Genomic DNA, 14,660 nt, shown 5'->3' on the forward strand with positions numbered 1-14,660 from the left:
CCGGCCTGCCTCCTCTCGTTGGACGCTGAAAAAGCGTTTGACCGGGGGGACTGGTCGGTCCTCCGTGCGGTCCTCTGCAAGATGGGACTTGGCCCGAAGATGGTCACTAGAATCATGGCACCTTATGTTGCGCCAAAGGCCAGGGTCCGCGTGAATGGGCAGCTAACTGAACCGTTTACTATAGGGAGAGGGACCAGGCAGGGCTGACCACTCTCGCCTTTGCTGTTCGCCTTGGCAATCGAGCCTCTAGCGGATATGATCCGTCGTGCTCCGGACATTCATGGCATCCCGTTAGGTGGACAGGACCATAAAGTGGCGCTCTATGCAGACAATCTCATTCTCACCCTCAGTAAGCCCTGTGAGTCCTTACCAGCGCTTCATTCTACGCTCTGCCTCTTTGAACATGTCTCTGGTCTGAAAATTAACCACAGCAGTCCTGGGCACTCAACCTTACAATCCCCAAATCCGAAATCCCCCCACTAGAGCAGATGTGCCCCTATCGCTGGACAGAACGCCACATTCGGTATCTCGGCTTACACCTGACCCCTTCATTAGATGGTTGGTCGCCAGTTAATTGGAGGGACTATCGCAGGTCGGTCCTTGAAGACCTGCGGAGATGGAAGTCGCTGATACCATCATGGCTGGGTAGACTCAATGCGGTAAAGATGTCCATCCTACCCAAACTTCTTTACTTGTTCCAGTGTCTACCTACACCCATCCCCTTACATAGTATTCGGAGTTTGCAGAGAGAATTAACCAACTTCATCTGGGGGGGGGGGGGAAGAGGCCACGCTTCTCCCAGGGACTCCTTATGGCGCCTCGAGACCGTGGAGGGCTGGCATGTCCTAATTTGGTGGACTATTATTGGGCTGCCCATTTGCGCTTCGTGATTGAGTGGGGCACCAGAGAAAGTGAAAAGGGGTGGCTCCACATGGATAGGGCTGTAACAGGTCATACCATCTGGGACTTGGCATGGAACCACAAGGCGGGGCGTTCCCCGAGCGCCTACTTGGCGGTGCCCATGAAAACAGTATTGTAGAGGTCGCATGACTTTTCCTTCCCCGCATACCCCTATTGAGGGGAACCCGTGGTTTCCGCCGGCTTTCCGTACTAGAGCCTTTCGTAGATGGTCTCAGGGTGATTGCAGGGTCCTTACAGACCTCTTTGACGGAGGCACCCTTAAGTCCTTTGCTCACTGCAGGGAGGAATTTCGACTCCCGCCTGGGGTCGAGATGCAATATATCCAGCTGCGACACTGGGTCCTGACGGATGCAACGTACCCGGGAGCCACCAGAGATTTTACCCCGTTCGAGCGACTAGCCCGTTCTTGTACCGAAACGAAGGGCTTGATCTCCAAGATATACCAGATTCTGCAACACCCTCAGGTGCCGCCTTCACAGGCCTATCAACAGCGGTGGCACACGATGTTAGGGGCTGATATTTCACCGGCGCAGTGGCTCCGTCTGTGGCGGGATATCCCTAAAGTGTATCGTAGTATAACACAACAAGAAAACGCATATAAATTGATGACCCAGTGGTACTACACGCCCCAGCGCTTACATAAAATGTTCCCAACCTCTTCTCCTGACTGCTGGAGGTGTCGAGCTGCGCCTGGGGATTTCCTACACATCTGGTGGACCTGCCCCTTGATAACCGTCTTCTGGAAGGAGGTCCTGAGTCACATTAAGGGGGTCTGCCTGATGCCGCTAGTACAGTGTTGCTGGGAGTCAAACCTGCGAATCTGTTAGCACTGACCCAGAGTGATTGGACCATAGCGCTTCAAATGCTGGGCTCTGCCAGACAACTCATTGCCCTGTACTGGAAGAAGACGGAGGCGCCCCCATTGCTGCGTGGTTTGTAAGACTCTGGCATGTCATTACCATGGAGTTACTCTCAGCTAGACTGCAGTCTCGTAATACACGCTTCAAGGCGGTATGGCAACCTCTGGTGACCTATTTGTGCAAAACCGAACATGCGCGAAACATGCCCCCTAAACTGAGGGCGCTGCATTTAGTAGATGATGCGGTGGTTCCTCCTACCTCACGCCAGCCTGTGGTGTAATAGCCCTGGAGTCCGAACTGTGGCACGTGGCGGGTGCTCCTGTTGCTGGCGGGGCCCGTGGGGTCTCTTTCCCCGCTGGTCCCTTCGCTGTTCTCTAGGTCCTTTCTCTCCTCTTTCCTGATTCTTTCCTGTTCTTCTCTTCTGTTACCCTTTCTGTTCTGTTGCCTTTTTCTAGGCACCTAGTTGTAACTTGGACCGCTCTGGTCGGTAGTTCTATTAGTTCTAGTTCCTGGTCTACACTCGGCCCTAGAGGCCAGGTTTTATTGGCAGTGACTTTTAGGCAGGACAGACTGGTATATCTATCTTCTGACGCGGCCGGCCCTATTGGGTTGTAGGCGGAACGCTGTGTATAATGTTGAGAAGCAAACACAATTTCCATGTTATTTTACTGCATTTCCTCTGACGCGGCCGGCCCCTGTGGGGTTGTAGGCTTATCGCCGTGTATATGTCACTTTGTTGCGTACTCCCTTCTTCGGGGGTGAAATAAAAACAGACTTCAAATTAAAAAACGGTTTTCCCTTTCTGTGATTACTGTCTTTGCATGTGGTTCTTTCAGTTTAAAATTGCAGTTTTGACCTGCCTGTGATTGCATATTTTATTACCTGTTTTGTGTTTTAAACTTGTGGTTTTCCCTGCCCATGATTGCTTGCATTTAACGTGCTGAATTGTGGGATTTGCAGTCCAACCTCTGTAGTTTGTCCCTCTCATTCCTTGGTGACAAATCTGTTTTCCCTCCAGATTTCTCCTTTGCTCTGTGCTAAGACCTGTGTGTTAAAACAGTGCACCCCCAACCACCATTTTGTGTTCACAAGCCAGTGAGGCCAGCCCCCCTGCCTCCTCCCCCCCAGCAACAGGCATATTCTACATCAGAGGGTGCTTCTGTGAGCTGTTTAAACTGTAATTACTGGGGGCCTGTGCACTTCGTTTTTTGGCCAGCCGGTGAAGTAAAATTTTATTCAAACAGTATTGTTAGATTTCGAGTTAGTGAAGCCTTTACCCGCAGAAGTCCAAAGTGTGGATTGAACCTGTCTGTCTCCTAGGAGATTCTGAACAGGAGAAGCAGCTTCCAACTCCCTGGCCAGCAAACCTTGTCTGAGGTCGCTGGGACCTTATATGGGCTGCTAGTGGTAGGCACATGTGTACACTGATTGGTGGTTGTATCTGGTGTTTCTATTGGGTTAGGGTTATTGTCCTCATTGGTTGGGTATTTGAGGGTTCTGATTGGTTTCTGGGTCTGTGATTCAATCATTGTAGGGTTGGGACTAGGGCTAGGCTAGGGTTTCTATTGGAAGTAGGGACTAGGGCTTCCTATGTTATTGGTTGTTGGGAGTAGGGTGAGACTAGGGCTAGGGTTAGACCTTTAATTGGAAGTAGCTATTTAGGGCTTCTGGTGTGAATGGTTGTTGGACTAGTTGTGGGACTAAGAGTATGGGTTAGGCTTTCTATTGGAAGTAGGGACTAGGGCTACCTGTACCATTGGCTGCTTGGACTTGGGTTGGGACTACTGGTAGGGCAAAGGCCTTTATTGGACGTAGAGATCAGGGTTTTTGAATTGATTGGGTGCTTGGGCTATGGCTAAGATTGGCAGTAAGGTCCTGGTCTCCTATTGGTTCTAGATTTTAGGGCTAGTGTTGTGGTTGGATAGTGTTAGGGCTAGGGTTCCCATTGGCTGAAGCGGTCACCTGATTACTAGGGCTATAAAAAAGACCAGGCTTAGGGCGTCTCAGCCCGGGCTTCGAGGCAAAGGGCGGAGAGGACAAGGGTAGTTGCCTGTTTGAAACAGATCCGAGACTGGTCGGGACTAGGGCCAGAAATGCTGCCCTTTTTCTCATTTAGCAATACCCAGCCCACACCATCCACATCCACAAACAGAGCAACACACTCACACCAAATGTACACCACGCACAACACTATGCACAGATTAATGTACCAGCATGAACTACCAACCCAACCAAACCACATCTACATACCCTACTATCCCAACTACCACACATATCCACCATCACCCACAAACAGTACACAACTCTATCCTATACCACTAACCAATACACTCATCACTAACACAACGCCAATCAACACCATACATAACTACATCCCATTCAGACACACTCTCCCTGCTGTAATTACACCTAACAGACCACCTTTTATTACTAACAAACATATAATGATCCTTCCATCAGTTGTCCAACAAACACCCTCCTCTCCCTTCTAACATAATAACACTAACACACAACAAATACACTGCACACCACCACACTTTGTAACTCTTGAAACAAACCAGTCTAAGATAAACACTCTCACCTCTACTTCATTCCCTCCTACACACAACATACACTCTACTCATAAACACATCACCACCCCCTCTACATCACAACCTCCTCTCACAAACAATACTACACAACCAAATCCGGTGCATGAAACATATACATCAGCACCCCTTTTCACTACACCTCAAAAGCAAAACATATCACACACACCAGCACAACAAGATCTTCAGAGCACAACACCTCATAATACTTACCATCACAAAATACCCACCTTTCAAATCACACAAAGGAACAAACTCCAATGCCAAGCTTTCACTCTTCCACCACACCTAACACAGATACAACAATACAGCACCTCTCTTCTAACCGCCTCTCATCCATTGGACAATTTAGAACATTACGACATGACCCACATGCTGCACCACCTCCCCTGACTCATACACCTTCCGCCTTAAGCACATGCAAAAAATATAAGCAACATGCCACACCTCACAACTTTGCTTCCCAAAGTCTACCTCACAACAATGTTACACCACAAAAGCAACACAGCACTCCAACTCACTCTCAAACACCATCTTCAACACATACGGATGTATGATGTTACAACGCATACTTTTACAACGCATACCGTTACAACGCATTTTTTACAACGCAAAAACTTTTACAACGCATACCATTACAACGCATGTTTTTACAACGCAAGTACTTTTACAACGCATGCCATTACAATGTAAGTATTGGTAAGTATTTATTATATTTTTTTTAAATTAATTGTAATTAATATAATTTAATTTAATTTAATTTATTTAATTTAATTTTTTTTCCCTGTACCCCTGTATCCCCAAAACCCAAATTAACCCAGAAACCTAAAAATACCCCTGTACCCCAAAAACCCAAAATTGTTCCTGAACCCAAAAAATACCCCTGTATCCCATAAACCCAAAACTGTCCCTGAACCCTAAAAATACCCCTGTACCCAAAAACTGAAAACTAACCCTGAACCCTAAAAATACCCCTGTACCCAAAAACTGAAAACTGACCCTGAACCCTAAAAATACCCCTTTACCCAAAAACTGAAAACTGACCATGAACCCTAAAAATACCCTTTTACCCAAAAACTGAAAACTGACCCTGAACCCTAAAAATACCCTTTTACCCAAAAACTGAAAACTGACCCTGAACCCTAAAAATACCCATTTACCCAAAAACTGAAAACTGACCCTGAACCCTAAAAATACCCCTTTACCCAAAAACTGAAAACTGACCCTGAACCCTAAAAATACCCCTTTATCCAAAAACTGAAAACTGACCCTGAATCCTAAAAATACCCCTTTACCCAAAAACTGAAAACTGACCCTAAACCCTAAAAATACCCCTTTACCCAAAAACTGAAAACTGACCATGAACCCTAAAAATACCCCTTTACCCAAAAACTGAAAACTGACCCTGAACCCTAAAAATACCCCTTTACCCAAAAACTGAAAATTGACCCTAAACCCTAAAAATACCCCTTTACCCAAAAACTGAAAACTGACCCTAAACCCTAAAAATACCCCTTTACCCAAAAGCTGAAAACGTAAAAAAAAACCAAACATATAAAATATTAAATACTTACCAATACTTACATTGTAATGGCATGCGTTGTAAAAGTACTTGCGTTGTAAAAACATGCGTTGTAATGGTATGCGTTGTAAAAGTTTTTGCGTTGTAAAAAATGCGTTGTAATGGTAGTGCGTTGTAAAAGTTGCGTTGTAAATGTTGTTTACCACACATACACATGCAGACTCATCAAAATGTCTTCTTAGCATGCTGGATGAGGAACACGATACAGAACAGCTACACGATTGCTATCCTAATACAGCTAATACCAGCACTAAAAACAAACCTGCTACACATCTACACAATACTGATTACTCTTCTACAAAACAAAGTCTCGCTATCACCATAGGCCACTCTCTACACTGTCTACTAATAAATGCTTGATCCCTCTCTAAAAACAAGCATCACATCTATGACCTTCTCACCGATGCAAAACCAGACATACTATTCATAACCGAATCATGGTGGGGGAGGATATGGCTCCAGTCCTGCATGAAGCCATTCCTCTAGGCTATCAAATAATCACCCAAAATCGTATAGCCAAAAAAGGAGGTGGTCTAGCTGTTGTATTCAGGCAAACAATACATATCCCTAAAGTTGACAACATCTCCATAAAGAATTGTGAGGCTCTTCTAACAAGATGCAATCCTACACCGTCTTCCACCTGTAACTTCCTGCTCCTTTACAGACCTCCACCTAGCAAGGCAACATTCCCAGACGCACTTCTATACACAGTTTCAAACCTGATAACAATACACTCCAACCTATGCGTTCTGGGTGACCTTAACATTTGGTTTGATAAAACCAATATGACCCATCCAAAAACAATAATCACCGGCCTAGACTCATTGAACCTGCATCAGATTGTCCACAATCCGACACACACAGCTGGACATATCCTAGATGTAACTCCAGTCACATGGTCAGACCACCACTTGTTTGCTTTCCAACATAAAACAACACTTAGCGACTCACCTAAAAATACCTTACATCCATCCACCTATCGGCCGTGGAACAAACTCAATCTGGAACACTTGGAAACACAACTAACATCCAGTATAAATCTGGAAACCATAAATTCTGTTCAGAATCTATATGAGTGGCTACAGGAAGCATCCTAATACCACTCAAAACCACACAACAGAACAAAAGAAAAAAAGTGCCTTGGAGAAACATAGAAATAAAAGACATAAAACAACAAATTAGAAAGCTGCAACGTACCTGGCTCAAAACAAATGCCAAACAAGACAAACTTCACCTACAGAAAATTAACAGATTATATAAGTCGGCTATCAAAAAAGCTAAGAAAAGGTACTATTCAGACAGAATTCAAAACGCTAAATGTGCAAATAAAGAATTCTATAAAATACGCAATGAATTTCGCAAACCAAATTGCCTAGAAGGAATTCATCCTGTTACTCAAGATTTCACAGACAGACTGGCAAATCATTACACGGACAACGCAGACACGTTGGACTCGTACTTAAAACAGAAACAAAGCACCAGCACTAACCCTTGTACAAAACAACTATCCAAGAATGCTCTAATCAAGCCTCTCTGTTCCTTCCAACACATTTCACACAATGAATTTATGGACCTGGTCAAAGCAAGCAGGCCTGCCGGCATCCCTTCTGACCCCTGTCCGCCACAAACTTTCAAGACAATTCTTTTAACAACCTCTGCTGCCATTCCAGTAAGAAGAATCATCAACGATTCCTTAACTACTGGAATATTTCCAGAGGAACTCAAAAAGTCATACATACGCCCTTTACTGAAGAAAACAAACTTGTACCCGCTGAACCCTGACAACTACAGACTCATTACAAATGGACCTTTCCTGGGCAAACTGATAGAAAGAGCAACATTCGCCCAGATGTCACAATTCATTGAAGAGAATGACATACTTTCAGATTTCCAAACAGGATTTCGTCCGGGAAGAGGCACTGAATCTGCCTTCCTTGCCATTTGGGATGACCTAAAAAATACAGTTGACCGCAACGGGGTTGCTTCGCTACTCCTCTTGGACCTCTCAGCTGCCTTTGACACGGTTGACCATGACACTCTGAAACAAAGACTTTATGAAGCGGGCATAGAGGGAATTGTTCTAGACTGGATTGCGTCCTACCTTCGAAACAGAACTAATGTCATCCATACCCCACCTTTCTTGTCCAAACCGTACTCCTCAAAAGCAGGAGTCCCTCAAGGTTCTAGCATCTCGCCCATGCTTTTCAACATCTACATGAAGTCTTTACCAGTACTAATCAATAAATTTCACCTCACATGCTACAACTATGCAGATGACACGCAAATACTCCTTTAACTGGAATGCCTCAAAGACATTGGAAAATCACTAATTTTCACTGTCTCAGAGCCGTGGATCAGTGGATGACTTAGAGCCATCTCAAATTGAATGCTTCAAAAACTGAAATACTCACGTGTGGCAATTGGAAAAATTACAACCCGCTTGCCACATGGCCTGACGAACTGGGATCACTGCCTAAAGTATCGAAGGATGTAAGAAACCTCGGAATGACCATGGACTCCAAGCTGTCGATGAATGCCCAAGTGGATAAAATAGCAAGATCAAGCTTTGCTACTATAAAAACGCTGCGACGAATTTTCCGTCATTTGGGAATTCCACACAAGGTCCAAACTACCATCTCCCTTGTTCTATCCAAACTCGATTACGCCAATAGCCTCTACCATGGATCACCTTTAACGACCATGAAAAGACTACAACGGATTCAGAACTCAGCTGCCAGACTACTCTTGCATAACAAACCGCGAGACCACATCTCCCCTGCCTTGAAAGCCCTGCATTGGTTACCGGTTGCCAGAAGATCCACATTCAAGCTGCTTTGTATTACCCACAAAGCAATACATGGAATAGGACTACTCTTCATCAGGAATAAAATCACCAAACACATTCAACAAAGGAACCTCCGCTCTAAAGGAGCATCTCGCCTCAAAATCCCCCCATACAAGAAAAAAAACATGGGTGGCACATCCTTCTCTGTTCAAGCAGCCAAACTATGGAACTCTTTACCCCCCAACACACCGACAACCACCTTATCTTCAGAAAACTACTCAAGATTTGGCTCTTCCCCACATAAGCACCGTACGGAAACAGAAATTTACAGCATATCCCTCGGTATATAAGCATTTGTTTTCACTTTAGATATGTACCTATCTTTGTGTATTACTTTATAAAACATGTCAAATAATTATGTTGTTGAGAGAAAATAAAAAAATAAAAATAATAATAAAAATATTAATCAATAAATAAAAATCATCTTTGGTCTACATGTACATACTTCCATTGTGCATCTATGTACCTTCCATGTACTTGGATCTGTGTGTCTGTTACTTTTCTCCTGAAAAAAGCATATCCAATGCACTACCCTATTTCTCATCCTGTTCCTCTATCAATATATTAAATCTAAATGTACTTACTTTCTTTATGTATCTATATACTTTCAATGTACTTATGGATCTATATATTTATCACTTTCTTCTAATTTAGCATTTCCAATGCACTAGCCTATTTCTCAGCCTATACTTTGCTCAATATATCTTCTAGCCCAACCTTCTGACTCATCTCAAACTTCTTTCTACTACTCCTTCCAATGCACTACCCTATCTCTCATCCTATACATCTATCCATATATCCTCTACATCCACTCTCTCATTTATCCCAAACCTCATAGCACTACTATGATCGCAAAAATAACCCTTTCTCGACTCTCTCCTGCTCTTACCCTCCTTGCATCATCTGACACCTCTTATTACTACAGCGATCCCCTAAAACAAACCTTTCTAAACTCTCCCCTCTGACTCCTCCCCTCCAAAACTCCTTTTTACTCATCCAAAAGCCTATTCCTACTGCTAAGACCTAAAAAAAAAAAATGTTTTTAAATCCTTCACTCTTTTATCCCTCTACTATCCTTTTCAATCAAAATTAACAGACTAACATGTTCACTTCTCAAATTCCATATTCAACTATACTAATATCCTGCCCAAATAACTGAATAACATACCTACTACTCAAATTACTTCATATTTATATTATACTAATTTTCAACACTAATCCTTTATGGGTTCCGGAGTGGCGTGCTATTCGCCAGAAAAGCGCTTCAACAACCATCAGGGGTAACAAGTGCTATATGAATGCTAATCTTTCTTCCCCTTTTATCCCTCCGCTATCCTTCTCACTCCAAGTTACAGACTAATATCCACCACTGAAATTACCTCATATTTCACCATATTAATTCACCACTAATCCATTATAATCCATTATAGGCTTCCTGAATAGCGTGCTTCAACAAGCGATAAATAAATACTAACCTTTGTCCTCCTCTATCCTTCTGCTATCATTCCATATCCAAATAACTGACTAACCTATCCACCACTTAAAATGTACTTGCATGTTTCACTATACTAATTCAACACTAATCCTCTATGGGTCCCGGAGTAGCATGCTACCTGCCGAAAAAGCGCTTCGGCGCCTCGTCATGGGTAGTAAGCGCTATATAAATGCAATTACAATACAATACAATACAAGTCAGGAGAATATTGAGGCATTATTGCAAACATGGTCAGAGGAAATTAAAAACAGATTTGCTATGTCAGAAGCGAATCAAGTAAAAATCTGTGATGCCTGTGAGAACCTCGAGAAGAAACTCACAGATCTGACTGATAGGATTAGAAATTTAGAAATGTCTTCAGAAGATATGAGAAGGGAAGTTACTGATAACCGTAAGGAGATTCAGCATTGCAAAGAAAAAGCCCTCCAAGAAAAAATTGAAACTTTGGAGAATAACTCAAGACGTAATAACTTGAGGCTCCTGAATGTCCCAGAGAAAAGAGGGGGAGGATCTGAAGGTTTTATTAAAATAAATTTGATCCAAGATATAATACCAGAAGTTGGGGAATTAGATCTGTTCCATGATAACCAGTGAATACATAGAGATCCTTTTAGACGGAACCCTCATAGAGATAAACCCAGAAAAATACTAATTAACTAATACCTACTGTATTAAGAAAAAGATACTTTCCGAAGCATTAAAAGCAGGGTCATACACTAGAGACGGATGGTCATTTCGTATTCGCTCGGATTTATCAAAGGAAACCCAATCACGCCAGTGGGAGTTGGGCCGATACATACAGGAGCTCAAATCTCTAGGGGCCACAGCGCAAATTAAGTCTTCTGCCACATTAAAAATAATGTGGAATAACAAAAGCACATTTTTGGAGACCAGAGGAAGTGGAAAGCTTCATCAAGCAGATAAAAACTTAAAACTCTTAAAATGGAATGAGTCCATGCACACACATTTAGTATTAAGCTGGAGAGATGAAGGCCGTTGGGCAGTTATTTTTTCTTTATGCCCTTGTTGGTTAAAGGGAGGGTTTCCCTGGGAGGATGGGTGGGGCCTCATGAGAATGGGGTAAGAATGCACTGTATATATTTCACAACTTACACACGGGGATGGGAGCATTGGGAAACCCCTCCCCCCCCAACAAAACAAAAAAAAGTCCTCATATACGAAAATCCTTTAGACAACAGGAAAAGTCCTTAGAACATGGTTAACACAGATAATAAGTCCACCTTGAAGATACCCAGTAGGAACATTAATGGGTTCAGAGTAGGAGATAGATGAAGGCAAATTTTAACTTCTTAGACAATCCTAGAGTCACATTATAATACTGCAAGAAACTCACCTGCAACAAAAAGAATGGGAGCCAATACTTAAAGGGCATAAGTGGATACACCAGTTTGCATGTATCAGAATTGCAATATTAAAGGGATCGCTATACTGTTTAAGAATTCATCCCATGCAAAAATAATTAAAAAGTAGTTTCATATCCTAAAGGAAGATGGTCATTGTGACAGTAAGGATATACAGTCAGAACTACTCTATGATCAGCTAATGAATATAGACGACCCATCACATGACCTATTTCAACAAATCTTGAATGACGATTACCCTATTATAATAGCCGGGGATTTTAATGCTCAATGAGATCCAGAATTAGATAAACCGACCACCAGGCCAACAGTTAATGCTCCAAAAATCTGAGATTTTATACAAAACTTTATGAAGAATTTGGGACAAATAGACCCTTGTAGGCTAAGGGCTGGTAGAAAGAAGGAATTTACGTATCAAATAAAAAAATATGGTCATGCTTCCCGTATAGACTATTATCTTATCGACTCAAGATTAAGTAATAAGATCAAAGCAGTTTTTCATCATCTTGCCCATTTATCTGATCACTCAGCAGTTAGCTTAGAGATATCTATAGAATGAAAGGGGCCTGAATTCAGATGTAAAATGGACAGGTCTTTATTAGGAGAGTTGAAAATACAAAAAAAAAATAAAACAAGATAAATTAGACTATTTTGAATTTAATTTGGGCTCCACTTCATTACGGGTTATATGGAATGCTTATAAAGCCTATATGAGAGGGAAAATATTCAGATTGAAATGATAGAGAAGAAAATAATCTCTAGGCAAAAGGATCTTTATGTTGCAGGAGACTCAACAGCAGTGAACAAGATTCAAATACAAATTGATGAGGGGAAGAAAGAGCTTGAGGAACATATGGACCTTACCCCTGCCTCCAGGCTGGTCGCTGCCCACACCGCACAGCTCCACCCATCTGCGCCAGTGCCCCCAGCCGAGCCGCTGCCGCTAGGACCAGGGTTCTAAACCCGAAGCAGGCTCTGCTCGCTGATGCTGCGATAATTGTGCTGCTTCAACTGCACTTTTTCACTGTACTGTTCTGTGCCCAGTTTTGTTGTCTCACGTTCAGTGTCCTCTTTTTTCCCCTTTAGCCTTCCATTTTTTTCCCCTCGCCGCCCGACAAATTCCCGATTCCCGCCTCTGCGTCCCCTGCAGCCCTGCCCCCCTCATTACCCATTGGCCTTCCCGCTCCCGCCTCCCAGCTGCACTTACCTTCCACCTCCCCATCTATGGCGGCCGCTGCGCGGCAGTGAGAGCGACCTTACCCCTGCTTCCAGGCTGGTCGCTCCCCATACCGGGCAGCGCCACCCAACTGCGCCAGGGCCCCCAGCCCAGCCGCTTCTGTTAGGACCAGGGTTCTAAACCCGAAGCAGGCTCTGCTCGCTAGGGCTGCGATAATTGTGCAGCTTCCACTGTACTGTTCTGGGCCCAGTTTTGTTGTCTCACGTTCGGCGTCCTCTTTTTCCCCTTCCATTTTTTTCCCCTCGCCGCCCCGACAAATTTCAGATTCCCGCCGCTGCGTCCCCTGCTTCCCCGCCCCCTCATCACCCATTGGCCTCCGCGCTCCCGCCTCCCAGCTGCACCTCCCTCCCACCTCCCCATTTATGGCGGCCGGTGCCGCACGCCTAAGGCAAGCCCGTCTGCGCCCGTCCGTGCCTGAACCACGCCCAGCGCCAGACCCCCTGACCCAGGCGAACACCACAACACCTGACTCCGCTACGACGCCAGCACCCTCCACGCACTCAACCACGGATGAAAACACACTTGCCACCAGGCCACCACGAAGCGCACCGAAGGACCCTTCACCTGCCAGATCTGCAGCTTCACCAGCATCCGGCCCACCAAACCGCCAAAAAAAGAACCCAACTACCTCAGATGCATCCTCCTCAACACCCGCTCCGTCCGCAGACACGCCGTCTAACTCTGGGACCTCATCGACTCAACCTCCCCAGACGTTGCCTTCCTGAAGGAGACCTGGCTGAACCCCGCCTCAGCCCCCGAATCGCCATAGCCATCCCAGTAGGCTACAAGATCACCCGCAGGGACCGCCCCAACGGCGCAGGAGGAGGTATCGCCATCGTCCACAGGAACACCATCAGAGCCTCGACCAACACCGACAACACCCTCAGCAGCGCCAAACACATGCACTTCCAGATCCACACCGACCCCCAACACCACCCTCAGAGGAACCCTCGTCTACACACCCCCCGGAACCCGACCACAGTTCAGCGACGCCATCGCCGACTTCATCAGCACACACGACCTTGCCTCCACGGACTACATCCTCCTCGGGGACCTGAACTTCCACCTCGAGAACAACAACGACAGCAACTACACCACCATGTTCGACAACCTTGCCAACCTCGGACTCAGACAGCTTGTGACAACACCAACCCATGCCGCCGGCCATACGCTCGACCCCATCTTCAGCGCAAGCCCCCACGTCTCCTTCAACCACACCACTGAACCCCTCTGGACCGACCACCACTGCATCCATTTCACCTTTAGGAAGCCCACCACGCACCACCGCACCCAACAGATGCCTCGACACCTCTGGAGCAAGGTCACAGAAGACCATCTAACCAAAACCCTAGCCCAGATCCCACCCGCAACACCGCTGCCCGCAACCTCAGACAGTAGATCGATGACTGCGCCAACAACCTCGCCCTGCTCAAGGCACCCTCCAACAGCCACACCAGCAAGAAAGCCACCTGGTTCACCGAAGACCTCTAGGGCTACAAATGGACATGCCGAAAACTGGAGAAGAACTGGCTCCGCGAACAAACACTGGACAGCTACGCAGCCCACAAGAACGCCACCCACAGACACCATCAACTCATCATAGCTGCCAAGAGGGCCTCATTCAAAGTCCGCCTGGATAACAACGCACACAACAGCAAAGAGCTCTTCAACATTGTGAAGGAACTCTCCAACCCCAGCTTAAAAACCAACGACATCCCGGCTTCACAAGACCTGTGCGACTTGCTGGCCA

Source organism: Lissotriton helveticus, chromosome 5_1 (assembly GCF_964261635.1).
Source record: "Lissotriton helveticus chromosome 5_1, aLisHel1.1, whole genome shotgun sequence".
Lineage (NCBI taxonomy): Eukaryota > Metazoa > Chordata > Amphibia > Caudata > Salamandridae > Lissotriton > Lissotriton helveticus.